Here is a 26,149-nt window from a genome sequence, read left to right on the forward strand (position 1 = left end):
ATTGTGAGAGATTGCCAGGAGCTCTCCTGCTGAAGCTTTATCTCAACGCAATGCCACTGGGTTTTGCATTCTTCATATTTATGGGCATCAAAACGTTAATTACTAGTCAAGTTGGTTCACAACACAGATGAGTGTTCAACCACCGCCTTCGACTAATAAGAAACTCAAGTCTATTGCAGCTTTACCCAAAGGAAAAAACAAACATGCACAGCACACAATTTCCACCAAGGATTAAGGAGGTGGAAAAAATGTTGCAAGAACTTTCAAATTAAAAAGAAATTTAAACTTTATCTCCATTGTTGTTTTCTTCCATCCGCAGTCTTAATTCAACTTTTATTTTATGATTGAAAACTATTGGTTCTGTATTAGCAGAAGTATTACATTTCCACATTACAGTGGCTCTCTTTTCAAGTACATTTTGATCTGTAAAAACACTTTAAAACCAATCCCGCAGATACTTTCAATAAAATATTTCTCTCTCTTTGCCACAGAGACCCATAAGCTTTAAAATCATCATGACCATGAAAAAAGTGCAAGATTTTATATGAGAATTTTTTTTTAAATGCTCAGAGCCCACAAGCTAACAAATTAGATATATTATGTTAGGACAAATCATTGTTCTGGCTAAAATGATACTGTTAAATTTAGCTAGTCCGCTGTATTAGAAATGGCTGGTCTTCCTCATGTCTCCGTAGGTGGAAGGACTGTGAATTCACAGTGTCTATTAATATAGGGCTAATGTGTGATCCTGATCAGTAGCTATTACTGTAGCTGGGAAGATGCTGTAGATCTCATGAACAAAAGGAATATAATCTAAAGTGAGTAAAGAGGCATAAGGAAGGATTAAAAAAAAAATCTAAAAGCAGGTTTCCTCAGATGTTTACTTACATGAATAAGAGCATGGCCTGAAAATCTTTAATCTCAGTGTGAAGAAAACAATAAGAGTAAATTATGGTTTTCTTTACTTAAAAGCACTAAAATATGTAAGGCAACCAATCAATAACCATATGGAAAAAATGTTGCTATAATCCCTTATTTATTTTGTAAACAAATCACATGGACATCTGTATGCCTCGCTGCTAACTCTATCAATTTGTGTATTAGATGTGGCTTTGGTAAACGATACCTCTGATCTGGCAAAGACATCTAAAAATTAATTATGAGTCAAAACTCATACTGATGCAGTAAATGCTTATAAACAGATCAACCTTTTGAGTTTTGTTTTAAATAATCTCTCCCTCCACCATCAAATACTCAGAAGTAAATAAATTCAATAAATTGGGCAGGCAAGGACATTATGAACAGACGCATATGAGCAGACCTACCAGGTGAAAATGAGAATTGCCAATTCAGTGTAAAAATATTTGAGTAGAAAAACTGTGGGCTAATCATTTCAAGAAATTAAAATTTGGTGAAGGTCTGTAATTCAAAATGGTAGACTCTTTAATTATTTCCTTGTTATCTTGAGCACAACTGGAAAAAGTTGGGGTATACTAGGGTTTCTACTTATTCTGCATTAGGTAGCTCCCTGGTTTTGTGGGATTTAGTGGGTACTGTGTTACCATTTTGAAACTAATTTTCCCTCTTCATGTCATAATGTGAATTGTGGTGTGATGTAGTTCTGCTCCAATATGCTGTCTTTGCTCTAGGATGCTGTGCAAATCAATATGAGCCATCTCTTATCTATATGAATGGAAAGGTGAAAGAATTTTCTTTAAAACAAACAAATGTTCTGCTTGGACAGTTTCACTTCAAAATTGCACTTCCAATTGCCTAGAGCAGTTCCCTCAAATAAATGCTAAAGACACAAACTTAAAATTCCTTTTTTTAGATCTAGGAAGTGTGCTTTTAAAAGTGACTGTAAAAATGATCTTATGAAGTTCTAGATTTAGTGTATTTCAATGACTTCTAGAGCAAATCTGCATAGTTTATATGCAAAAAGCGTGGCTTTTCTAACTGCTATCCCTGTAACTCAATCTGGAAGCTGGAAATCAAGATGTGTTCTTTCCAACTAAGCCATCATCACCAGTAATAAAAGATTCTATAAATGAAATTTTGTCCTCAGTTACACCTGTGCCAACTCATTGTCATTAGTGACATTGTACAGATGCAAATGGCAGCAGAATTTGGCTCAGAAATTTAATGAACAATTCTGTCAATGATGCATGAATCAGAGTTCAGCTCTCTTCTATTCTTGGGTATGCAGAATTGGGGAAAAACTTCAAGTACTTTAATAAGCTAAAATGGCCCAGAGTACACACTCGGAACAAATCTGTTGAGTAAAAGTGTATTCATTACACTTTTCCACAGTGTAGTTTTTAAAACTACAACTGCACTTTACACTTCCTAAAAACAGAACTTATTACTATGGCAAACTTTCAAAGGCAAGATGTAGCAGTCCATCATTTGGTGGGACAAAAAACTAGAACACAACATACAAAAGAAACCTTCACATTTAAGAAGTTGGACTATGTCGCCAAACAGGTCTCCTTGCTGCTAAAAATCTGTAATGTCTTTGTAAAATCTACTGTTGTAAATTAATAAATTACCTAACTGCTTGTTAATTACATCCTTCCACCACTCATCATCCCAAGTACCCCGACTCTTTTATAAGTATCATCTTATGGTTATGTGAAAAAGGAAGATTACACGATCACTATAATCATTATTTTCTAACAACAGCAACAACAAAAAACTTGGTAAGAACTCTTATTTGAAGCTATCAACGTGCAGAGAATTGTAATTAATGCACACGTAGCACTGCAGGTTTTCCTTATAATAAAGATCATCATAACCTCAGGTCCCAAATAGGAACCTCTTGGCTTCATTTAATGACTCTCTCATATGCTCCTCTCCCAAGACAAGACTTCAGTCTCAGAGGAAAGACATGTACAAAATTAAATGAATACAAATCAGAATGAGAGCAGGTCAAGTCCCTCTGACTTGCTGTGAAAGGAAAAAGGGGTTAACTGTAATTAGCATGTTCGGTGGACATGCTGTAAATGAAGACAATCATGGAGACAAGAAGAAAAAAATTGGAGGCCCCCAGTGATCAGGGAAAGGCAAATATATTCTAGTCATTATTTGCCCTGGCTTATAATTGTTACTTTTATTCATTTACTTTTTGTTACAGATAGAATAATATTGTGTTAATGTTTTATAACCAAACCCTCTTTAGTAAACCGATAAAGGCCAATAAAACCTCCATTTTCCCCCTTTTCCTTGAAGGCTTACTTTATCTACGGGGTTGTTATCTGAAGTGAATTACTGATAAGAAAAATTAAAGAGCTCAGCAGCAGAACGTGTGAGGTAATTGGAGTCCAGATTCCCACACCTCCTTCTTTGTTCCTATGGAACCAACCCGCTGTGAATATCAATCGCAGTCCAGACTGGCATCCACAGTTTTACAGAACAAGGTTGCAGGAGTATAATTTCTATAGCTCTCAAGCATAAAGTCCTTCACTCGCAGCTTTAATAAAACTTAATGAAACACAATAATCCCCTACAAAGCTCAGGTTATACTTGTCATATTGTACTATTTTGGATCAACTCAAGTGTGAGTATTTGAGAATAACCTCTACAGTGGAGATCACAGAGCTGTGACAGAACTTGTATCTTTATCCAGGTTGGTTATTATACTAAGGAAATTAAGTCGCAAAAGTATGCCAATCTAATTATGCCACCGCAGTTCTACTGGCATAACTACCCATGTGGACACACTAATTCCGAATAAAAGGCCTTTTCCAAAACAGTTTAAACTGCTTCTAAAGCAATATAAACTAAACTAGAATAAATTTATTCTTATTCTGGAATAAGAGTGTCCATCCACCCAGGGAATTACACCAGTAGAACTACAGTAGCATAAACTCATACTGCCCTTATGCCACAATAACTTTCCATATACACAAGCCCTAAATGTATTGATCAGGAATAAGAGAACATTTTTCTAATTCCCAATGGCCATACTGATACGCGTTCTGAATAGGCTATGCCTCTGTCCAAACTGACCACTATTATGAACTCTGAACCCTCCGACCCTAATGAACATTCCAAAACAGACCAAAAATGTTAAAGGGGGGAGGAGGGAGGTTTTTTAATTGTACTGACGCTTAAAGAATCTGTTGATATGGAAAAGCAAGAAATACAGAATGTTTCCAAATTAGGACAGTTAATATCTTATAAGATTTACACCTGATTTTAGATTGCACATTTTCTTAATAACTAAGATTAGTTTTAATAATTTTGAACATTTCTGTATGGGCCTCTAATTACAGACTTCCAACCCCTTTGAAAATCTTTATATAATTGTTTGAGAGAGAATGCTCCATGGATCCTTTTGTTTCTGGTTACTGCCACCACCTTTGTCCATCACATATTGTTAAATGGAAAGGGGTCTGGGAACCACTAGTTTGGTCCTCACAACCAGCATTATTCAAATGGTTATACTTGGGAACTATGAGTTCTCATCCAATCTGTACCTGGATCAATACTTAAAGTGTCTGTCCTGGATGAAAAATCTTGCACTCACATTTATGTATTCATAGATTTCTAGGCCAAAAGGGACCATTGTGATGATCTAGTCTGAGCTCCTGGCCTTAGTACCATATAACTTCCCCAAAATAATTCCTAGAACATAGTTTTTTAGAAAAACATCCAATCATAATTTTAAAATCATCTATGATGGAGACTCTACCACGACCCTTGGTAAATCGTTTCAATGATTAACTACCCTCACTGTTAAAAATGTACCCCTTAATTCCAATCTGAATTTGTCTAGCTTCAACTTCCAGCCACTGGATCGTGCCGTATCTTTCTCTGCTACATTGAAGAGACCTTTATTAAATATTTGTTCCCCATGTAGATACTTACAGACTGTGATCAAGTCACCCCTTAATTTTTTCTTTGTTAAGCCAAATAGATTGAACTCCTTGAGTCTATCCTTATAAAGCAAGTTTTCTAATCCTTTAATCATTCTCCTTGCTCTTTCTGAACCCTCTCCAATTATCAACATCCCTTTCTAATTGTGGGCACCAGAACTGGACACAGCATTACAGCAGAAGTCGTACCAGTACCAAATATAAAAACAAAATAACCTCTCTACTCCTACTCAAGATTCCCTGGTTTATGCCTTCCAGAAGCACATGAGCAGTTTTGGCCACAGCATCACATTGACAGCTCATGTTCAGCCGTTTATCCACCAAGACTCCAAAACTTTTTCAAAGCCACTGCTTCCCCATCTTCTAAGTACAGCCAGCATTCTTTATTCCTCAATGTATACATTTACATTTAGTTGTATTGAAATGCATATTTACAAGCAATCCAGATCACTGTGAATCAGTGACATGCCATCTTCATTATTTGCCACTCCCCGAATTTGTGTGTCATCTGCAAATTTTATCCAGGATGATTTTATGTTTTCTTCTAGGTCATTGATAAAAATATTAAGTAGCATAGGGCCAAGCACTGATCCCTGTGAGACCTCACTGGAAACATGCCCACTCAATGACAATTCCCCATTTACAATTACATTTTGAGACCTAACAGTTAGCCAGTTTTTAATCAATTTAATGTGTACCATGTTAATTTTATACTGTTCTAGTTTTTTAATTAAAATGTCATTTTTATCAAAATATCTTCCTATTTGCATAGGTAAACTAAGCAGCTACTTCTAACTACCTAGGGCTTGTCTACATGGAGAAGTTATTCCAGAATAAGAGAGGAGATGAATTTAAAGAACAATAGCCCACGTATAGAGCAACTTCAGAATACCTACTGCAGAACACTTTAGTCCACAATAGCCATTCCGGTCAATTTTCCTGTGAAAGCCAGCTCTCAGCTGAAGATGTGTGGGTGCTAAAATGTTCGTTCACTGAAGGTTCGTCACTCACCAGCATGCCTAGAATAATGAACTGTTATATCTGAAAGTATCAATTCCAGTGGTTACTTCCAGATGTGCACCAACCAAGCAGTGACGGACACCAAAATATAGTTTCCCAGTGCTCAGTTTCTGATCACGATAGATTTAGAAATAGTGTCCACTACACACCAAGAAACATGACATCGATCTACTAGGCTAATTGTTGGGAGCAAATTCTTTCAGTAATACCATCTTGTTAACAAGTAGCTTAGTGTTTTATTTGGAGTTTTTGCACGTGTATTGTACCTATGCTTCTACTAGAAAAGGTCAGATCTAAGACTCAGTCTTGTCGGTTTCTCCACAGAAAATGTCATGACCACTATGACCCTAAAAGCCACTAAATACCAACTGGTGAAGAGGTCACTGTACTCTAACAGCAACTCCTATCAGCCTGACCAACTCATTACATCTAACACATTTCTTTCATAGTCTTTAGCCATGTAAAATCTTAAATGAAAACCAGGATCATGCTGGTTATCAATATCATTGTGTAATATATGGACCGGTGATATTTTAAAATTTATCTCCATAGACTGGAAATAAGTCTTTATAGTTTGTATCAAAGCGTTACTCCTCAGCAGAAGTGAAAATCTGGTTTCCTGCTGGACCAGACACTGAGCCTAAGAGCTCCTCAATGCCAACTGGCAAAGGGTTTATCCATCTATCTGATTAACTATAAATTGAGTATTGTCTCATCAAAATCATCAGTCTGAGCTAAATGCAGATGAAGGATTGTAAGATTTAATAGGAAGAGAAGATGCGCAGGGGGAAAAGAGCTTGGTTTGAGGCGGGGTGCGGCACCTCAAAGATTTATTGGACTATAACTGGGGGACTGGGACAGCAACCGCTCATCCATCACTGAGGGTACAAAAAGGACACTGCTTTTTGCATCCATGAACAGTGGATCCCAGCCATGTGGATTGGTGATGATGGGAGATTGCTTTAGGTGAGAAACTACTTTAGACAAGGATTTTTGCCTGTTAAGGTTAAGTTTAGATTCTAGAAAGCATGTTTTACTTTTGTTTTATATGTAGCCATTTCTGTTCCCACTGTTATTGTTATTCTGTTCCCACAGTTATTGTTCTCACTCAAATCTTAGCCCTTGATAATAAACTTATGATTGTTTCACTATAAATATAGTTCCAGGCTGTGACGTTATGAAGGACCTGATCCTGAGTTGTACCAGTCAAACTGCATGCATACTGTTCCACTAAGAACAGCAAACCAGGTAATTACTGCACGTGTCCAGTGACAGGGGCTGGATACCACAAAGGATGCTTTCAGTTGGGACTGGGGTGCACCTTGTGTTAACCTGCAAAAGTAAAAGAAGGGTGGGCGGGCAGAACTCTGAGGAGATTGTTTAGCTGGCTAACAGAAATGTGGTGTCAGGGAGCTGACACCCAGTTAAGCAAGAGCATGTCTCTCGCTTTCCCTGGAAGCAGAGGGGGTATCAGGGTGATTCTCAGTCCTGGGCACCCAGAGATAGCATCACAGATACCACCTCCAGCTGTTTAACCTTCTACCCAGCATGTGTCTTCAGCCTATGGATCCTTCAACAACAGTCTGAAGATCAAATCTGCCTTTAAGAAATAAATTTACAGGTTATACATAACAGTCTTTGCTGAACTGAAGTAGCACACAGATAGCCATTACTCTAGATCCCATTGCAAATCACTTGGGGAACTAAAGAGCTGGGTTCTTCACCCATCAACTGCCATTTACTTGTAGCGTTGATGAAGCTGTCCATTAGGGAGGTCTTATCAACGTCCAGTTGAACTTGTTAAAAAACAAACAAAACACTCCATACCTCTTCAGTCAACAGCTGGAATTTGGCAAGCATATTTAAGCCACCTTAATTACTTAATACCTATCAGTTCTCATTTATACTTCTCTTATTCAGAATCATTTTCTCCATATGTGCACAACACCTTTGCTTTTTGCCATTTGTGACACAAAAATCTTGATATATTTTCACCCTAAGCTGTGATCGCCTTTTTTTAAACTAACAGCCAGTGAATGAAAAATCATAAACCCAAACACTCATGCCATGGCTGAACTAGATTTCTTCTGGCAAAAGTCTTAGCCCAGATGCATAAGGAATATCCAGGTATCAGCTAATGACTAAACAGGAATAAAACATTTTTGTTGTTTTTAATTAAAGCTGCCATAACTGGGAGTTTTATTTCTTCCATACTCTTTTCCTGCCAGTAAAAGCCTTTTTTATTGTAATGCATTATTGCAACAGTGAGAAAACAAGATCTGAATGCCTTACGGTGGAAATATTACCCACACAGATGCATCAATTTTCCATGCAGAGAATGACACACACATCACAAAGCAGGTAAACCAAACAGAATATTTGGGGGGGAGGTTAAATAAACAAAACACAGTCAGTGTCTCAATGCTGTTGTGCTTTGCAGTTATCCTGGTAGGAATAATTTGCCTGGTGAAATCACACTGATCAATAGCTCAAAGGCAGCTGTGACTTGGCGCTGTGACAGTCTCCTGACTAAAGCCTCATTTTTTATCCAAATGCCATACTTTTGCAGCCTGACCCCTGCTGCAGGGCCCCATCAGCAGATGCTGATTACTTCCTTCCTATTGTATCAGCTCATCACAAACAAGTATTCTGCTATTTGAGCTCTGTTTTCGTTTGGGTTCTTTGAAAAATGGCCACATAGTGGGAAAGAAATAAAAAGAGAGGCAGAAAGAAAAAAGAGATTCTCATTTACAACATGTAGAGAAAGGATGATGATGCCTGTATAATCTTTTCCATTGTGATAAAAAAAACCAAAAAAACAGTATTTATTATTAGTCTGCATTTTCTTGCTGGACAAAGTGCCCCACGATCTTGTCTTTGCATTACAATATGCAACATCAGAAAAGCCTAAAAACAACCTTTTAAAAATGTTTTCTCTTTTCAGTTTTTGTATCATTAAAAAGGGACATTGTCAGTTGTAAACCCTAAAGCCAATACACTTCACCGACAGGAAGTGTCATCACAGACAGGAAACAGTAACACAAGAACTGTTTGTTTACAATAAGTTGAACAGTTAAGCACTTGAAGAGAACTTCACAACTATGACTTTTGAATATGTCAAGATAAGGTGCTTTGTTGTGCTCTACAACCCTGACATTATAATATCAAAAATAAGACTGAAAACAGTTCCTCATGCATCACCAAACCAGATACACAGGAATGCACTGCTTATGAAGCTCCCCTATAAACAGCCAGCAGCCATGACCTGGAAAGACCAATTTCTTCAGATGCTGTTCAAGCACTATTGAGTGTACAAAGTTATTCAGATGGTTTTATCATGTAGATTATTGTCTACTGAAGTCTCCGTAGAGACTGCCCAGCATTATTGCATGAGGACCATTACCTCAGTTTGAACATAAACCCGAGAGTTAAACACACAATGGGCACAGTCCTGCTCCTCCTGAACTCGGTGTGATTTTTTTTTTTTTTTTTTTTTTACCAGTGGGAGAAGAATTGGGCCCAGCTAGGTTGACCAGATGTACCTATTTTATAGGGACAGTTCCAATTTTGGGGTGTTTTTCTTATATAGGCTCCTATTACTCCCCACCCCCGTCCCGATTTTTCACACTTGCTGTCTGGTCACCCTAGGCCCAGCACATATGGGAGGGAACCAGACTGTCACTCACACACACACAGTTTTTGCTTTGTGATCAGTTGATAGCAGTCCAGTGAAAATCTAGTGCATACAGTGAAGAAAGGAAAAGTTATATCCCTAAGACTTGGATTACATGCCTGTTTTTCAAAGGGGCAGTCTGGCAGGCAAACAGCATGATCTAGGCCGCTAGATTGGGAGTCAGGAGATGCTGATTCTATTCCTAGTTCAGCCACGGACATGCTCTGTGACCTTGGGCATACCACTTCACCTCTCTGTACCTCTGTTTTCCCTCTGATCCTTTGCCCGTCTTGTTTATTCAGATCAGAAACACTTCAGGGCAACCACGGTTTCTTACTATGTGGTTTGTGCAGTGCCTGCCACAGTGGACCGTCAATCCTGCTTTGGGCCTCCTGTTACTGTTATACAAATAATACAAAATAATCCTATTTGAAGCCCAGAGTTTATTTTCTGAATCACTGGCTACTAGAAGCTAACAAATTACCAGCTCTAAGGTAAACCCTCTTCCCAGCATCACCTGCAGTATGCCCCTACATGTACGGTTTAGTATGGACTTACAGTTTTCACTGATCAGCTACCGTGCTGCACTATCAGAGCTCACATACAATACATTTACTGCATTGGTAGGTTACTGCAAACATTATGGCAGATTAAATCAACCTCATATTCATTAAACGGCTTTGCAATAAAATCAGACTGCCCTGGGTTGGTCAGAAATTCCCTGTATTTTTGTTTTCTTTTTCTTAAAGAATTAACACAGCTCATTAATCTTAATTCCATTGCCACATTCTCGCACTTTGTATCTAATATGCAATCATTATATTTTGTTATAAAACTAAAGTGAATACACGATTAACCTAATCATGTGCTGAAATTACTACATCAAGATTCTCATAATCGTATAGCAGCACAAACTGTCACTTTTGTGATTCATTACCTTATGTGTCTCTGAACCAGGAGACATGGACCTTTGGATAAATTTAAGTGGTGGGTGCACTATGTGAAATTTTGATGGACACACAATTTCCTGCCTACCTAGCTTCCACACCTTTCCTGGCTCATTGAAGATGAGAACTAATGAAAGTGCCTATGCAAATTGTATGGTTGCCCAACAGAAACCATAGTTCCAGTGAGGACTCCACAACAAACCTGTAATCTGAGTAGATTAACACTATCTGCATGGGTAAATTCTGTTTCCATACGAACAGAGTGAGGAGCAAACCTTAAGTGAGGCTCATAACTGTACCGTCTGGCATACTGCTAGTTGTATCAATGGGCTATTGTACACCACCTACCATAAAAAAATAACCAGTCATTTTACTTCACTGATCTTATTCAGTTTTTAGGTTCACAGAGTTAAACGGATAACTCATTACCCAATCGATCACATTATCTGGCCATCTCTCTCTCTTCCAACTGTTTCAAAACACAGGATGAAGCAGTTCATGCTATTTCACAAATGCCATCTTCTGAATCTGCCTGCAATAGGAAGCTGCTGCCTATGGTGAACTGAAAATATAGTACCAACCTTAGTCATGACTTTAATAGCTATAACATAAAAAAACCCAATCATTTAGACATTCTCCAACATGCCAAGGTCAGACTCAAAAACGGTCCCCTAAGATAGTGTACTGGTCTAGCATCTTTTGATTTGATTTGATAAACTGGCAGTTGTGGAAACAAAATTAAAAATCATCCATTCCTGGAACTTTGGGATTTACTCACTACATTACAAAAAGCAGCTGTAGCCTGTTGTTTCTAATACCAAATCTTTTAACAGTTCACTGTTGAAAAAACATGCATATGTGGTTCATGTATAAGATAGGGAAGAGCAAAGAAAATTCAGACCATGTTTTCTGTTCTTGTATTAAACTATGCATTCATAATTCCTGTCCATCGAACACCAGTAGAAATACTTGATGAATGGGCCCTAAGAGAGCACTTCTCATTGCCTTAGGACAGACTAGCTTGCAGGCATACAACACTCCATCAATACAGGGACCTGGCAGATTGAAAGGCAGGAAGGATGCTCTATGATAGCATGCATCTGCTTTCTAATAGCATTGGTGCTCCAATACTTTTCCCATTCATCGCCTGCAGAAACTACTTCACGGAGAGAGCACTGTCAACAGATGGTCCACAGCTAAGGTGTAATCAGGAACAGCTTGATAAATCTACCCAAAACAAATAGAATTACTGGCTTTGCCTGAATTTAAACTGAATTGGGAACCTGCGTGGTAGATAAGAGGTGCTAACTCAAAGTGCACCACAGGATGGCTGTTCATAAGGTTGTCATGTAAAATCGTATCTGCATTGAAGTTGCTTATTTATATTTACGTTGCTTATTGCATAAGCGTTCAAGATACATACTTCTATTAAGTGAATTTTAAGCCACATGCCAATTAAGGCTCTTACCTCCTACTAGTGTTTTTCCCTCTCAGGAAATACCCTGCTTAATATAAGATATACACTTTTTAATCATCTTTACCTCATGACTGTTTCAACGTACCAGTATTCTACACCATTAAGAATATAAAAAATCCCATTAAAATTGAATAGGCCTTTACAAGCATAGTAACATATATTTACAGTAGTGGATTGGAGGCTCTATAGGTCTTGAAAGCATCATTAATTTGAAGTTATGTCTGTTTTGTTGAAAGCAACATTTAAGTTTGGAATTGTGCCCTGTTACTATTTGCTAATAGCAATGTTAAGCAGAAGGCAATAGAAGCAAAGAAGAAAAAAACAGTCAAGTTTCAAGGCAAAACAAGCTTTTCCCTAGTCAAGCCATATCCTTAATATTAATAGAACTTGGGTAAAAATGGCAGCTTCTTGGCTGTCGTATCTGTTTTCTGTGTGCATTCAGTCATATCTGTGGACTTTAGTGACAAAAATTAGCTTTCACTGCTTTTTACTCCTGTTAGCCCTGCAGAGCCAAAACAGTTGAGAAAAGTAATGAAAAGAAGATTCCATCTAATCATTTTCATCCATAGGAGTGTTTAGTAAATTGTACCTGTTAGAAGGGCAGGTGTGGACTTGCACAGATATACTAGGCATAATAAGAAGGCAGTTGGATTGCAAGAGTGTTAACTGTGGGCCTAATTTGGCCTGCAGAAGCTTTATTGTTGCAAAGGATGGAGTAATCGTTTAATCCCTGTTCGATTCTCAGTGGATCAGGCAGAGTTTGCAAGGAAAATAGTTACAAAACCGAACCAACCATGTTTTGACTTGTAAACTGAACATATTTGATGTGGAAATCACTGAGAGACAATAAAGATGGAATCCCACCAAAGTCACTGTTACAGTTACTTCTCAAGGTAGAGCTGCATGGTTGTACTACTGCAAAGTGACACTAAATTAGGCATTATTATTAGGTATTATTACCACACCTGTGCAATCCTATGACCTTCAGCTTATGCTATTAGTGACACCTTTGAAAGCCCACTGAAAGCTAATTCCTTTAATCTGTTTTAACAAAAACCCTGTGTGATACTTATCTAGTTCCATTTATCACATAAAGTATTTACTTTATTTCACTGGATGCCAATGGGTCCTCAAGACATCTCAGGAAGTGCTCAGTACCTTTCAGGATTGTGTCCAAAGCGATTAACGACATTTGTTCCTTTGGAGTTAGCTTGCTCATTTGAGCAATACCTTATTTAAGCACAAGTGAGTGCTTGCCTTCCACAATTCCTTCAGTTATTGTTTCGGTCATGTAAATTATCTAGGTCAAAGATTACTGCCTTGATGGACTGTGAATGCTCCTTTGGAGTAATTACAATCTATTAAGTCAGTTTGGCACCCATGCATGTGCACTAAGCCTGCCTAATGCAAATAACTGAAGCTGTGGATTTAAAAATAAATAAATGTACACACAGATGGTTTTAAACCCTTTAAATCACTCCTGGGTTTTTCTGTTTGTTTTTTGTTGTTATATACCAAATGTGATAACACATTAGTTCTGAGCAAAACATTTGTCAATATGTACATTCCCCCTTTTAACTGCTTCACTGCTCTTTCTGTTTTCAATTCTGATGGTGGTTCAGTGCTGATATCCCTTCTGCCTTGTAAACTGTCCTGTTCATCGAGCAGGGTAACCTGCAGCTGGCGGGCCGCATGTGGCCAATCAGGGTAATCTGATTGTAGGCCACAAGACATTTTGCTGACGATGACCGCAGTTCGCCGTTTCCAGCGAATGGGAACTGTGGGAAGCGGCGGCCAGCACGTCCCTGCTGTCAAGACATCAGAAGGCTGGAGGAAGTAGAGATGAGATTTATGTGAAAGATAGCAGGCTTAAAGTGGAATGATTTTAAGACAAAGAAGAAGAGTAGGGTGTGAAATCAAGGTATGGGATTGTCTAGTCAAAAAGAGTACAATGCCGGGGACATTGCAGAAAACAAACAGATGACAGGATAGCAAAGAAAATTATACAAACATAACCAATGACTGTCTGACCTAGAGTCCAACCACCAATAGATGGTGTGAGTTTGTACACGGGGACATGACCAAGCTGGGCTTAATGGAGGAACAAGCAGGAAAAAATGGCGATGCTGAATTGCTCCCCCTGCCAGTAAAAATTCTTTGGGATGAAAAGAAGAAAAAGAATATATATGTTTAAATAAAATCAAAAAGAAAAAACCCATCACAAACATACAATACTTTCCTCCTCCATTTTAAACAAAATTTCAGGAGTAAAAAAAACCAAAAAAACACTAACATACCTAAAAAATCCAGCCACATCTTTTTTTAGTCATGATAAAAGAAACTGCTCCTATACCAAGAACAAGTTTTTATGATGGAGTTAAAAATAATCCTGAAAACAAGAGTTTATGTTGAAACTCTGGCAAACTCTTTGTGTTCCTGTACTTAAAGGTGTTGCTATAATACATGCTCCAAGTTTATCATACAGTTACAGCTACCTTAAGACTTTCTGTGTAAAAGAAAAAAAAGTTGTATATCTTTAATTCAAATTACTATGAGCTGTCATGATATTAACAGTAAAAGACAAGCACAGCTAAGTAAATGCAAAAAAAGAGCTAGAAAACAGATAGCAATGGTCTCAGTATTCCAAGGGGAATATTCAAGTAAATCTTTCAAAAGCAAAGTGAACTACTCTGGAATATATTCAGTACTCAACAAATACATTTGTATATAGTATTCATTGTTTACTTTTAGAAAAAAAACATTTATCTTAGGTGCAGAGAGGTAAATTTTTGAAATGTGACACTAGTACAACTTGGAAACCTTGGGGAATGATTCTATATCTCATGTTTTACTGAGAAAATGTAACTGTCCTACCCCAGATATGCATTTATGCAATATACTGTGTACACCATGTGTAGCACAAAACACACATTCAAAAGCTTAACAGAAGAGAGTAAAACTGAGAGACCAAGATGGAAGTTCTATCGTTTTCATAGAACAACAATAAAAAGTGTTAAAATATTTAAGTCAAGTTTCAAGACATGTATATTCCAAATCCTAAGACATATTGTGCCTAAATTGCAGATCATGTGAAAAATCTATTCATAAATGTTAATGTTGTTAGGAAAACCCCAAACCTATGCATCCATCCACCTGATCACAGAATCTAGATGGTAAAGTTATTTTCAACTTAAATCCTAGCTATGACACAAAACAGAGTTTCCCACAACATGCTAAGTCAAAAAGACACCCAAAATATCCCTTTCAACATTCACAAGTTTCACTTTGAGTAATCTCACCTCCCTTCTACCTTTATAAATCTGCAAGGTTAGCAAGCTTATGTCACCTGCATGGAAGCCAAAAAGATGGAACCAGATGACCCAAAACCTTCTATTCTCCTGTTCAGGGCTCAGCCATCCTAGATACAGATGACCAACCTGAAATTTCTCAATTATGTTCTTGCAAATAAAACACAAAGTCTATTAATCTGAAGTTTCTTATTAGGAGAATACCTATGAAATGTAATCATATTTATAACATGTGGATCTACCAACAAGGCTACTGGGGCCTCTGGCTGTTCAAAAGGACAGGATCCCCAGTATGGGTCCACTGGTTTTATCTCTGCCAAACTTTCAATCTGTAATAACTAGGTATTTAAAGGGGACACATCCCTTTTCTTGAGGAGACTGAAATCTCCTTTTCCGTAGCTGTGGAATCAGTCAGACATTTCTTAGTGCTGTAGATCTCTCCCTACTTTGTTCAAAAGAATCCTTATTGTAACTGGACCCACAGTAAAGTGTGTTGGAAGAGGACAGAGTTTGCTCCTGAGAGGAGGAGTCTCTTTCTTCTCCCCTCTCTCTAAGTCTGGCCCTTTTTCTAAGCATGTTTTAATAAATGCTGTTTTCATAAACTTGCAGAACCTACACTGAAAACCCTCTGTAGGATTTTACTGAGCAGCTGGTTTCCTGACCAGGGATTAGCCTACAGCCTCTCCCCCAGGGGGTGTGTACATCCCCCACCCCGAATTTCCCCAACATTCCCCTCAGTGGTCAACTAGTTATATGTAGTGTTGCCAATTTAGTCAGTAGTTGGAATTTTGAATTGAAACCGAAATATTAATACACACTTGAAAAGCATATACAGTGTATGATAAAATATTTGTACCTGAAAAAGCATAATAGGTTTGAAAAGTAGGAACAAAGACTAGCTTCCTCACACAGCTGTTGTTTTTTTCTGACAATGTCAGTGCATTCGTTTCGGCAATGTTGGCAAACCTTATAATTTCACATTATGATTTGTAAGCAAGATCTGAGTGAGCTCTCCCCTGATAGCTAGTGATGAGCCGTGGGGTGGGGGGGGAGCGGGGGGAGAGAGGTGAGGGGAAGGCTTCAGGACCACACTGTATTTACATGAACACACCTACTCTGTCTAGGTATCCAGCAGACAGAGCTGTGTTGCCCACGCGATCAATTTTGGCTGGTGTTGGGTTATAAATCGCTTTAGTATTGAATGTGGGGGTAATGAAATGTTATCCTTATTATCAGGGGCAGCAGAGCTATACTTAGCCTGTCCTGATTGAAAGGGTCACCCTCTGTGCTTAATTTTTGCCAAGTCTGAGCCCCAGCACATCTAGGCTTGGTAGTTCATAGCCCCGGGACTTTCCACATGAGATATGAAAGTCAAAAACTTGGTTGAGCCCTGGCACCTCTTTCATTACCAATTAAGCACTGGTCACCCTCAACTGAACTGACCTTGCTAAGCAGGGTGTTTGGATGCCAGATCCCAATGCAGGGGGGGGGGAGGGAAAGTGTGTGGAGACAGGGGTTTTGCTTGGTGGTGTCACAGGCCCTATCTGTCCTGCCCCCTCGCCTGTTTAAAGATAGACCTGATTAGGCTCTCTGAGAGTTTTTTGTTTTGTTAAGTGACCACTACAGCTGAAATCACTGATAGTCAGGTCTAAGTGCTCAGATATGCTGTGGGACAGCTTTTCTGTGGAAGACCCTGCCCGGCCTGCACTAGCAGTGAGGCTCTATCACAGAGAGCTGAAATTACTGAGAGCTGGGTGGAGCCTCAAGAGAAAGATTCACAGAGGTCACAGTGGCAGGTGGCAGCAGAAGGTGACGGCACAGGGCCATCGAGTGGTGGAGTAAATGGTGATATGACAAGCAGCGACCGGAGCGAGCTGCCAGAACAAGTGGTGAGTGGCTAGAGGAACGAGCAAAGTGCCTTCTCCCTCCTCCTCCCCCCACGGTGGGAGGTGAACTCACTCAAAAGTACCTCTGAACTCTGGGTCTCCACTGACCAAGGACAACAACTGTGAGTGGGGTACAATATATCTTTTTTGACATGGGGCAACCAGAACTGCATGCAGTATTCAAGATGTGGGCATGCCATGGATTTATATAGTAAAAACGTGAGCAGCTTGGTTTGCCAGACCAATCAGCAAAGCCAATACTGACAACCTACATGAAAAGGCTGCACCAAGCCTCTGGATTGCATCGACACGCAGAAAGCCTTATAAGCCAGTCACTGTAAAAGCCAATATTAGAATTACTTAATGAGGCTGTTAAGAATGCTGGAGACACAACATAGTTTATGCGAACAAACATGGCTGTCACATCATACTTTCTATTTAAGCAAGAGATACCACAGACAACAAACTAGAGGCCAATGTTAAATGTATTGTGACTTGTTAATCCTGAAGTTGGACACTGGTTCCAACCAATATTGGCAAATGCTCACTATCTTTCTGCAAGAAACTCAACTGACTGGTTAGAAGCATGCGGTGCAACAGTGAAAAACTCAGCAGCTGAAAAAGTGATGAACTCTCCCCCCACATTCAGAAAATGTGCATACATGGCTGATTAATGCAATGATGCAAATGGGGTCAAGTATTAAGTCACTGCATATGTTATCTTGATGTCAGTAAAAGTCCAGCAGATGCATTCCTAGATGTTCAGGTTATAGAAGACACATAGGCTACATCTGTGATAACCCACATCTTAGAAGAGATAAATGCTTGTAAATTGAACCTCAAAGAGATGGCTACCTGTGCATTTGATGGAGTTGCAAACTTCTCTGGAAGACAAAGTGGAGTACAAGGTTTGCTCAGAGAAAAGTATAACCCTAATCTCTTCTATACACACTGCAGAGGCCATCTATTCCAACTAGCACTAATACGAGCTGCAGAATCTGCAAAAGACATTAAAAAAGCCATAAATGTAATGTCTTCGTAATACTCTTTTTTTCAGCAAGAGTCTAAAAGGACTGAACATCTTGCAAAAAACAGAAGATACACTAGGACTGAAGTTCAAATGAGTCCATCCTAGGAAAACATGCTGGGTTTTTCATGAGTGATCCTTGGCTGTTGTCTTAAAATTACTGCAACCGTTATTACTGACTTTGGAAAGTATCTCCCGCGATGGGATGGATCTTTGTAGTGAGGCTGGTGGACTACTTTTGCTACTAAGTTCAGAGAAGACTATTTCCATTCTCTCTTTTGTAAGTCTACTGTTGAAAGCACTTGGGTCATTAAACAATGCCATCCAGGCACCTGCTGCAACAGTAGTAGATCTTTGTCCAGCAACAGAAGCTACATTTGGATCAATCAGAGAGATATCCATTGAAAACACAGTGGAAGAAGCAAAGACTTCAGTTCAGAAGTTGACTAATTAAGGCACTTATATTGACTCTTTAAGTGAAGACAACAGGAAGTGTTTGTTAAGTCAGCTGAAAAAGTACACAGATGTGATTCTTACAAATCTACAGCAGTAACTTCTGGATTCTACTCAGCCTCTACATAGTTTTTACAGATGTATGTCTTATGAAACACTGACAGTTGAGTGGAGTGAGGCACTACCAGCAATGAGGCTGCTATGTGATAAGGACAAAGTAGAGAATTTGAACACAGAGTGGAATATCATATGATAAATGAACGAAGATTTGACTTCTACTTCTTCTTCATCATCACTAGTGGTTCAACCCAATCTTTGTGCTCCATTTCCTGCTATGAAAGAAGTAGGAATTCATCTCTTGCTACTCCCAGTCACAACAGCTACTGTTGAGCATTCTTTTTCCTCATTGAATAGAATGTTTTCTGAAAGCAGTCACCTTCTGCCTAATTATGAACATATCATGAAGGACTGGATGTACCGGACAAATTAGAAGACACCAAAGATGAACATGATGCATTCAAGAAATTCATTAAGAGATTTGTGCAAAATTACAACAAGAAACCAAAAGCATGCAGATGTAGCGCTTCACAGTAGGCTTGAATAGTCAACTTTAATTTGTGTGATTTTTTTAAAAGACGAGTTAAATCTAATAAAATTGTTGTGAAACGTTTTAAAGTTTTTACTATCGTGCCATATGGCCCACTTTCGCCCTCATGGTCTCACCTCTCGTCAGCGGACACCCTTCCTGTATATTTGAACCCTCCCCCTCCCCAAACACACACACAATTCCTGACTCTCTTGCTGTGCAGCCTGACAGCAGTTCCTTTGTGAGGGGAGAAAGGAGCTACTGCCCAGTAGGAGGAGCAAGAGTGGAACCTAGAAGAAGATGTGCCCTGTGCCAAAGAGTGTGGCAGCTTTTGTAGCTGGAAAAGGAGTGGATAACAGCCTGCTGCTGATGCCATTAAAATTCCCAGCCACATAGAACTGTGCAGCAGCCATCTTGTTCTCAGACCTGCTTGTAGTCTGGCACAAAGCGAGTGACATATTCAGCACACTAAGTCTTCGAGCAGAAACTTTACTTTTGTTATTGCTTGGTTCCTGTCCTGCCTCTAATTTAAAATATAGGCAATTTAGATTAGGTATATGTTTTGATCTGTATATATGAATAAACACAAGAAGGAAGTAGCAGCAGCCTGGTTTTGGGCAGAAGCAATGGCACTGCGACAGAGACAAATTCTGTAGGCTGCCTAACATGGTCTTGTTAGCTAGACACACTGACACCTCTGGGACCTCAGGCGCAAGGTGCCTAGAGAAAGAATGGGAACCCTCTTTAGCAACCACTTTCTACCTGGGCCCCACTGAAGGGATCTTTGTAAAAGGTAGTTAATCTTACTGTGGACCTTCCCCAATTTCCCCCTCCAGCCTCTCAGTACTCTACCCACTCCCTGGTGGAGAGAGGGGAAGAATCTACTACGGGGATCTGCTCTGTGAGAGAAAGGGACTTGCTGGCTCTGAGTTCAGGTCTTGAAGATTATAGGAACCTTACTTGGGTGCTGTAGGGGCAACTGCACACTAGTGTGTGACCAGAAATACTAGTAGACCTCTGAGGTCTATTCACTTTCTTCTTTGTTCTGGCCTCTCCCCTAAATTCACAAATCCACTGATGTGTCATCTGGTGGTGACAGAAACAAGTGAACGTTGGGAGCCAGCAAGCAGGAGATGACATTACCCCAAAAGAGTCTCAGTGTACTGTTCCGTCTCCATCTTCTGGCGGGTGGAGAACTATATTCTAAGAATCTGGACTGGCTCAGAGAATCAGAGAGAGAATGATGATAATCTCCCCTGTGATTAAAATATGTATGACAAGTTTCAGCCTGAAGCAAAATTTTTATATCCAAGTTATAAATCCCTCAAAATGGGTTTCATAATGAAAATGTGAATACTATTTTAATAGATGGCACCTTAACCTGATAAAAATCTGGTCTCTTGTTGCTCTTCCAAAACAGCCCAGAGACACAGAAATAAGTGTTCACCCTCCCAACTTGTTGGAAGAGAGTGCCTGATGAATGGTTAAAAGGAGAGAGGGAAGAGGAATAAACTGCAAATTGATCTGTGCAACCGATAAAGGCAGGATGTGGCAAGGTAGACCTGGGTCAGTGTTGCACAGGTGCAGGGTTTGGAATTAGTTTCCTGAACATCTGCAGTAAACATAAAAACAACAGCTAATACCAAGGGGGGGGCAGGGGAAGGGGGAATACAAATCTCTCATTACATGAACCAAGCCAAATAAAAAAATAAAACAAAAGTCAAAAGAGTTATTTCTGTGACCGTCACACTCGCTGGCTGTTCTGTTCCTGATTTCCTGGTTTTAGCTGTGTGTTTTGCCACATCATTAAAAACTATAATAATAATTCATCTTCCTTCTTTTTCTGGCACTAAGTTTGGAAACATCCCCCTGTTGAGGCCTAAACTGAGCTGGTTCTCTAGACCTAAACAAAAGAGCGCCAAAGTACATGGCTCCTGTCAAGAGATTATCCCCCCCCCCTCCCCCCCGCGCCCAAGTACTTTAGACTAAATACAGATTGGGATTTCCACCTGGGAATTCACAAAGATCCATCTTAACGGAATGTCTAAATACATGATAGGAAAGGAATCATTTGTGTGTTTTTCTCTGCCTATGAGAATGTCTGAAAGAAGAAAAGGTTACTGTTTTGTCTGTAATTATTTCTCCTCCTTCTTTCACCCTTCCTACCCCATGGTACGCAGACAAAATATCACACCATCACCACCCCATATTGGACTCATTTACGGAGCTCTATTTTTTCCACTTACCTGTGTGCAATACAAAAATCGTGTTGAATGTCCAATCACTTGTGAAGAATTAGATTTGTCTGCCTGAGCAGGTGGATGCTTCCAGTGTGGTCCTTGCAAAAACAGCTCACATAACGGAGAGTTGTTTACCATCATTTATTTGACGAAAAGAAGTGATTTAGGGGCAAAAACCCCAAACCTGCACAAGCTAAAAACACTGAAAAGTGATTAAGGAACCTGATGTTTTCCAAGTACTTTATCGCTCTTTAATTATCAGAGTTTGTTTGAACTATTTAGGTTTAAAACCCAATTTCAGTTATTATTTTTCTATCATGTAAGTGCTACTGCCCTCCTCAGGAGTCCGTAGTGAATGTGATATTTCACCTCAGCTGGAAACATCAAATAATAATAAATAACAATTTAACAAAATTTAAGGAAAAACAAACATTCCAGTGGCCTTGAATCTGGCTAAATGGATGCTTGTTATACAACTACATTTGCAAATGCAGGTTGCTTAGCCTGCCAGCAAAAATCATTAGGATAATGCAAACACAAAAGGGAAGAGAAATGGGATTATATTGGGAATATAGTTAAACTCATTACTTGGGGTGAGAAATCTTGGGAGGAAAACCATGAAGAGCCTTCACAGAGGTCATTCCATTTCCGTGTACGCGAACGGGTAGGGGGAAGAGGAAGATGTCAGGGTTTACACATTTGTGGAAAAAGCAGATCATATCTGTGGTGCCAAGGAGATACTGACACCTGACCTGTGGCACAGATTCGGAGAGAACAATCACCCTCTGCATGACTGATTACACAAAATTTGACAGTGTTTCCTAAAGTGTATGAAATGTTCTTTTAGTGGACACTGAGAATGTCTCCCTGCCATGGGAGAGGAGGTGGGGAGGGGCACATGACCAATAAACACATGAAAAGATGTTAATCTGTCTACAAGAGGGACAAAGTCATAGATGGCATCATGTTATCTAACATGATGTCAACCTCAACACCTTTACCTAATCTAGACCAGGCCAGAGAATGTTTTCTCTCTCTCTCCCTACACCCAAATGAAAAGTGGAAGAAGAGAAACACAACCATGGCATGTGCACTCTCAGGGAAGCAGCTAAGGGTACGTCTAGTAGCACAGACCCAAACGTCAGCTAACAACCCAAGTACTGGGCAGACTTGCATAGCCCATGCCTACCACGTCTTCAAGGCTATTTTTGGCTGCACTAGCAAGATGAATGCTACGTACACTACAATCAACACCTCCAACTGCAGCATAGACATAGCCTAAGGGCCTGGGCTTGCAATACATGTGGATTTTATGGAAGATAGGCATGACTTGTGACATCTCCTTCTCGCTCTGCTGCAACTGATGCAGCCTGCTTGGGCTGCAGCATAAGAACATGGCCTAGTCAGGTATTGACAGGAAAGACAAAAGAAAATAGCAAAGAAGGCTTTTGAGTCTGTGAAGGCTGCATTCCCTCCATACATTTAAGCCTCAACTCAATCCTGTTGCTTATTCCTCATATATTTCTTAGTCCCTTTGATTTCTCTTAGTTTCCTTCCTCTCTGCTAAAACTCTTCCACTGGTAGAACAACAACAATGCAGAAAAAGAAAAGGAGTACTTGTTGCACCTTAGAGACTAACCAATTTATTTGAGCATAAGCTTTCGTGAGCTACAGCTCACTTCATCGGATGCATACTGTGGAAAGTGTAGAAGATCTTTTTATACACACAAAGCATGAAAAAATACCTCTCCCCACCCCACTCTCCTGCTGGTAATAGCTTATCTAAAGTGATCACTCTCCTTACAATGCGTATGATAATCAAGGTGGGCCATTTCCAGCACAAATCCAGGGTTTAACAAGAACGTCTGGGGGGAGGGGGTAGGAAAAAACAAGGGGAAATAGGTTACCTTGCATAATGACTTAGCCACTCCCAGTCTCTATTCAAGCCTAAGTTAATTGTATCCAATTTGCAAATGAATTCCAATTCAACAGTTTCTCGCTGGAGTCTGGATTTGAAGTTTTTTTGTTGTAATATTGCAACTTTCATGTCTGTAATCGCGTGACCAGAGAGATTGAAGTGTTCTCCGACTGGTTTATGAATGTTATAATTCTTGACATCTGATTTGTGTCCATTTATTCTTTTATGTAGAGACTGTCCAGTTTGACAGTTTGTAGTAGGTGACTTACAGGCCTAACAAAGAAAATAACAGAACGCCACTAGCCGTCACCTTCAGCCCCCAACTAAAACCCCTCCAAAGCATTATTAAGGATCTACAACCTATCCTGAAGGATGACCCAACACTCTCACAACTCCTGGGAGAGAGGCCAGTCCTTGCCTACAGACAGCCCCCCAACCTGAAGCAAATACTCACCAGCAACCACATACCACACACAACAGAACCACTAACCCAGGAACCTATCCTTGCAACAAAGCCCGTTGCCAACTGTGCCCACATATCTATTCGGGGACACCATCACAGGGCCTAATAACATCAGCCACACTATCAGAGGCTCGTTCACCTGCACAACCACCAATGTGATATATGCCATCATGTGCCAGCAATGCCCCTCTGCCATGTACATTGGTCAAACTGGACAGTCTCTACGTAAAAGAATAAATGGACACAAATCAGATGTCAAGAATTATAACATTCATAAACCAGTCGGAGAACACTTCAATCTCTCTGGTCACGCGATTACAGACATGAAAGTTGCAATATTACAACAAAAAAACTTCAAATCCAGACTCCAGCGAGAAACTGTTGAATTGGAATTCATTTGCAAATTGGATACAATTAACTTAGGCTTGAATAGAGACTGGGAGTGGCTAAGTCATTATGCAAGGTAACCTATTTCCCCTTGTTTTTTCCTACCCCCCCCCCCCAGACGTTCTTGTTAAACCCTGGATTTGTGCTGGAAATGGCCCACCTTGATTATCATACACATTGTAAGGAGAGTGGTCACTTTAGATAAGCTAATACCAGCAGGGGAGTGGGGTGGGGGGAGGTATTTTTTCATGCTTTGTGTGTATAAAAAGATCTTCTACACTTTCCACAGTATGCATCCGATGAAGTGAGCTGTAGCTCACGAAAGCTTATGCTCAAATAAATTGGTTAGTCTCTAAGGTGCCACAAGTACTCCTTTTCTTTTTGCGAATACAGACTAACGCGGCTGTTACTCTGAAATGCAGAAAAAAGCTCTGTTAATTTGGTTGTTCCAACAGAGAGGAAGCACACAGACTGTTGGAACTGGGTGGAGATTATCTTTACGCAAGTTTGGATGACTAAGAAATCTTCTGTCTCCTGCTTCGTGGCAGGTGAAGCCAGGACAGTTTTGTACCAAATACAAGCATGGCAAAGAGTTATCTTCAGTGCAGTTTTGTCTTCTCTTTGGGTTTTTTGTCTTGTTATAGTTTAGAAGGACAGGACATATAGGGGTGTTTTTGTTTAATAAAATGTAACTAGCTGGAATGCAGAAAATATGTACAACACAGATAAAGGGTTTTTTAATGAAGGCCCTGTAGAACGACATTTTTCTTCTGCTTTAGAATACTGCAAATAGCAAATTAGCATAGCTCAGAGTGTGGAATTTCTGCTACAGGAGTGATGAAAGGTTAACTGTCTAAAGAGTGAAGAATATGTTTGACATCTATTTAGAAGAGAAAGAGTTTCCTAATAAAAGCAGAGGCCCCACTTGATGCTCCTAATGCTCCTTCAGTGTTTGCATACACTTCCAAATAATTAGAGAACCCCACTCCAAAAAACCTGATTGAAAAATAAAAAGGCCATTTCAAACCTCAGCGCCTTGTTTGCTGGGCTTGTTAGAGGCCCTTGGAGGTCACAGTGATTGACAAGCCTTTGGTTCCTGTATAAGGGTTGATAATACATACACATCTCTGGAGAGGCAAGCTCTGAGTACTGACCATGCTTAATAGAGGAAGGGCAGACAGTAGGCTGAACAATGAAGCAGGCAAAGCCTGGAAGGCTAGGGGGTGTCTCAAACTTTGCAAATTACATTCTTAGTCAATTAGTACCAACTAGAAAGCAGGAGGGTTCATCGTGGAAAAAAAAATCCCTCCACTCTGAGATTGTCTTTCATAAAACTACCTTTGTAACCACTTTTTAGCATGCACCTTGCTGCTGTGTACTTATGTCTGGGCTCCCATGAGAAAATGTGCCATACGTGTTACTATAGCAGTAAAGCTGTTTAGAAAACTCATTTTAACCAGGGGTACACAGGCTTCAGTTTCTGTAATCTACAATAACCTCAATTTTAGGATTGGGATTTCATGAAGTGTGATAGAGACAGGAAACCACAGCCTCAAATCAGATGAAGACCTGCTCAACAGAAATTCCATGCTGAGTGCTCACTGCAGCCATAACGTGAAATCTTTTCAGTGCATCACAGGACTGCAAGCAATTCTTAACATTTTTGCTACTTGGATTCTGATCTTTGTTTCTGCAGTCAGATAGCCTTCACTAGAAGGTATACCATCTATACATCAGAAAAGCATGAAATTTCCCTTCCTTTCATCTTTACAAACCAGTTTTCTTTGTTGGTTAATGCAGAGCAAATTGCTTTCATTGGCATGTTAATAAACTGGTTTACGATGTGACTGCATATGGGTAACTTTTCTTTCTTCCATGTCCTACCCA

General features: G+C 39.6%; 1 protein-coding gene across 2 annotated transcripts in view; it reads right to left on the minus strand.

The window, feature by feature from the left end:
• EFNA5 (ephrin A5) overlaps positions 1–26,149 on the minus strand; it is a 278,103-nt gene that overhangs the window by 108,574 nt on the left and 143,380 nt on the right. The gene's annotated exons all lie outside the window — the stretch shown is intronic.

This window comes from Chelonia mydas, chromosome 5 (assembly GCF_015237465.2).
Source record: "Chelonia mydas isolate rCheMyd1 chromosome 5, rCheMyd1.pri.v2, whole genome shotgun sequence".
Taxonomy (NCBI): Eukaryota; Metazoa; Chordata; order Testudines; family Cheloniidae; genus Chelonia; species Chelonia mydas.